Source organism: Myodes glareolus, chromosome 10 (assembly GCF_982192425.1).
Source record: "Myodes glareolus chromosome 10, mMyoGla1.1, whole genome shotgun sequence".
Taxonomy (NCBI): Eukaryota; Metazoa; Chordata; class Mammalia; order Rodentia; family Cricetidae; genus Myodes; species Myodes glareolus.
The window spans coordinates 68,001,586-68,006,074 of NC_142035.1; the positions used below are offsets into that span (position 1 = coordinate 68,001,586).

The following is a 4,489-nucleotide window of genomic DNA, read 5'->3' on the forward strand; positions in this document are numbered from 1 at the left end:
TGATAGTACAGTAGGGTCTAGACTGGTAACATCAGAGCTCTCCAGAGCCACAGGAGTTCTAGTCAAGCAATCATCTTTGCAGCACATGGTTTTCAGATTAATACGATTTTTAACCTGTGTCAGTGTGACTGTCCATGTGTATGTGTGTGTGTGAATATATGTGAGTATACAGGTATGTACATTTGTATATGTGTGTGTGCCTATGTCTGAGTCTCTGGACATGTATCTATGTATGTATGTGTGTGCATATGTATGTGTGTTTGCAGTTGTCTTAGGTATGATTACCTGAAGCTGAAGATAAAGCTGATTGTAAATAACTCAGTGTAGATTTTGGGTGCTGAGGTTTCCTTAACTACCATGTCATCTTTGTAGCCCATGGTATTAAAGAGTCTTTTGTTCTTTTGAAGAAGAATTTTGTAATGCCTCTTCATTGTTTGTGCTCTTGTTCAATTTTTTTGAGGTATTATTTATTGTTTATCTTACCTTGTTCCACTATCTTGCTATACCTCCCTTCCCAATAAAGGCCAGAATTATAATCTTGGTATGCAGCCAAATCTAGCAAAAAAAATCACCGTTTTGTCTCAGTCTTGTGTGTGTTGCCATTAAAGTCATGTAGCACAAGGTCCAACTTTTCTTTTCAAAGTAGGAATTGAATATAGTTATCTCCATCTGCTTCTTAATCAGCACATTTTGACCCCAATTATGAGACAATTTTCTTATGTTCCATAGTTATTTATTGAGTAATTTGTGGGCATGCTTTTATGATGCATAATTTATGGATGAAAAAGTAAATAAATATTTTTAAATTAAATTGGAAATGACTATAAACTTTTTTATCTTAAGAAGAGGCATTACAATTAAAGCAAAAATAATAAAAGAGACACTAGAGAAAATCACACATGAAATAAATATTTTTAAAAGGGCACATGAAGTAATGTTTATCTAAACTACAGAGAAGAAAGAAAAGTCAAAATTAATAAACGAGGTAGGCTGGAGAGTTGGATCAGCCTTCAAAGGGTAGGCTCACAAGCAGAAAGAACAGCCATTGCTACATAAATAGAAATGATCTTACAATTATTTGCCAACCCATTGGGTAACCTAGAATATATGAGCAGATTCCTAAAAGCATGGCATCTTCTAAGACTGAACTACAAAAATATACAAAGTCAGAAAAAACATAATAAAATCAAGAGGTTAATCAACAACTAGTTAAGCTGGTATGGTACCAAGCTGCTAAATATCTGTTTATGCCCATACACAAACGCTACTCTGCTACTCTCAGTCCTGATCAGAGAAGCTTCTGTTTGCAATGAAATGCAGCAAAAGCAGGAACGCATGATTGCTCAGGATACTAATAGTTTATGACTAATAGTCTTTATCTCACAATTGAAATAATTCTAAATTACAGCAGAGCCTTTAGAGCAGAGCCAGTAGAAGCTACTAATGTGATACTTTCCCACTGATGACTCTGAATCCACTTAAGTATAAATTATTTACTTTTAAATGTAAACTCTGTGTACTTTTGGAAACAACACAATCTAAATTGCTGAGACACTAGTTTTATATACAGAACCACTCATTGTGATTATTCCTTTATTTACACAGACAAATTTGGTGTTCATTTTTGATCACTATATGTTGTTTAAAACACCCAAAAAACCCCACATTTATTTATCCATATTGCATTTTTAGAATACGGAAATATTCTAATTTCTCAAAGAAAAAGGAGCAAGGCACTAATGGTCTATGGGAATAAATGTGTGTTGCGAGGGAAGGGATATGTTGTGCTGGTTACGAGATTATGTGCTTTAGTGAAACGAGATATTATACAGTTGTCCATATGCTTTTAGAGCTCCCACACCAGATTTATTCAGCAAAATCTGTCATAACCAAACTTTTTGTATAATCTTTGGATTGACACTCTTATATCTTTGTTCCTAAGTGTATAGATGACAGGATTCAAGGCAGGTGTGATAGCAAAGTCAGCAATAAACAGGTATTTGTCAACTGCTGATGTGGGGAAAGGCCACACATAGAGAAACATGCATGGAGTGAAAAAAGGAACAACTACAATGATGTGTGCTGACAGAGTGACAAGTGCCTTGGACAAGTCCCCTGAGGACCTTTTCCAGACGGTGACCAAAATGAAGACATAGGAGAGGAGAAACAGGAAGAAGGTCCCCATGCTCATGAAGCCACTGTTGGCAGCAACAACAAACTCAAACTTGTCTTCATCAGTGCATGCGAGTTGTATGATTCGAGGGAAGTCACAGTAAAAGCTGTCAACTTTGTTAGGACCACAAAAAGGCAGGTTTATAACAAAAGAGAACTGGACCAGAGCATGAGCCACACCAAGGAACCAGGCAGCGGTAACAAATGAAATGCATATTTTAGGGCTCATGATGCTCAGGTAGTGAAAAGGCTTACAGATGGCTGTGTACCTGTCAAATGCCATGGCTATGAGCAGCACCATCTCCCCTGCTCCCATAATGTGGATAAAAAAGATCTGAGTCATTCAATTGTAGAAAGAAATTACTTTACGCTCTTTCAGAAGATCTGAGATCATCTTCGGAACAGTGGTTGAGGAAACCCACACATCAATCAAAGACAGGTTGGCCAACAGGAAGTACATAGGTGAATGTAAATGTGAGTCAGAAATTACCAAAATGACAATGAAGAGATTTCCCACAATGATTCCTAAGTAGAGTGTAGAGAAAGTCAGCATGAGAAATACTTTAGTTTTCCAAGAACTAGAGAGTCCTAGAAGCACAAACTCAGAAACCATGGAGTCATTTAGTTGATCCATTGGCGTGGGAAGCTTCAAATCACTTGAGGTTAGGAAATGATGAAAATTTGTACCTTAGCTACTATTGTATATTTTCAGCTTAAGAAACTTCTTGATTCTCTGAATATCAAAATCAAGAGAAAAACTTTGAGTTGGATAGCAAAAGAATAAGCAACTGAAAAATAATAAATCTTTCATGATAGTGCCCTCAAGGAAACACAAGCATAAATATGGTAAAGGAAAGCAAATGGGGTTTCTGCTATGTATTCTGCATCTAGATATTCTGTTATAGTAGATTTGCTTTGCAGCATTTTTAAATATGAGTTCTCTGAACTCTTTTCTAAATGTTTTCACTGTCTAATCACTTCAGATGACAGAAAATATCTGTAGAATGTGTTCTTGTATTATTTTGCAAATTATTTTTTCACAAATTTGTACACTGGTGAAAGGGCAGTTTAGGCATAAAGCTATTTTTATACACATTTCATTTGTGTTTAATTTGGATCTTTCAGTCTTTATATTTTTCAATTTTCTCATTCCTAAATCTTTATTGATTACTTTTCTACAGTCTTACTTTTTCTTTAACATTTTCTACCAATGATGAGAAGTTGGACATGTTTTCTCTCTCTGACAGTTCCTTTCAAAAACTGCCTTTCAGTTTTCTCCATCATGTTGCCAATGACACAATTCCTTCTTGAATGACTAATATTTAATGTTATGTAAATTATTTCTGTGTGTAAGCTATTATAAATAGTACAATCATAAGTATGTAAAATCATGTATCTCTTTGGTAATCTCAATTTGATTTCTTAACATACAGTCCAAGGTAAAATAGTTGATAAATATGGCAGCCCTATTTTAACTTTTTGAGAAATGTCTATGATTCACTACATCTGATACATAAACATTCTCATCACAATTGCATAAAAATGGACTTTTATCCTTTCCTGATTAACACTGGATAATTTTTGATTGGATAGTGGATGATACTGTGATTGCATTGTAGTTTTGATTTGTGTTTCTCTCATGGCTTATGGTATAACAATGAATTTTACATATTTATTTTCTTGGTTTTATGCATATGACTATTTTGTCTGTATATCTATATGTGGTCCATGTATGTACAATTCCCATTGAAGTTAGAAGAGAGCATTTGATCCTCTGCGACCTGAGTTATTACAGGCTACAAGTTACTTTGTGGGTGATGGGAATTTAACATGGGTCCCAAGTAAAGGCAGCAGGTGGTCTTTTATATTGAACTATCTCAACATCCCAATAGTGAATATTTTTCTATATATCATTTGGACATCTGTATTTATTTTCTTCTGAAGTGACATTCATTCTCATTGCCCCGTGATTTTCATATTGAATTGTCTATTATTTCAGCGTAGGATTTAGGATTTTGACTTTCTTAAATATTACAGATGAATGTTCACATTATTATATTGTTATTCCTTCCTTTTGGTTAGTTTTCTTTTTGTTTTGTTATATAGATCTTTGTTTCATCATTTTTGTTTTCACTGTAGTATAGTTTTGGTATCCTATTTGAAGATATGCCAATACCAATGTGACAAATTGCATTACTTTTTTTGTAGTTTTTTTGAATAATTCATATCTTACATGTGTTTTCTTTTTTCTATACAATTTATTATGGATGTTACCTACTCAAATTGAGATTATTTTTTTATAAAAAACATTTAGCTT

The 4,489-nt window shown here is 34.1% G+C and overlaps 1 pseudogene; it reads right to left on the reverse strand.

The window, feature by feature from the left end:
• Window positions 1-1,870: 1,870 nt before the first annotated feature.
• Window positions 1,871-2,806, reverse strand: LOC146892555 (olfactory receptor 4F21-like; annotated as a pseudogene).
• Between the last annotated feature and the right edge of the window lie 1,683 nt (window positions 2,807-4,489).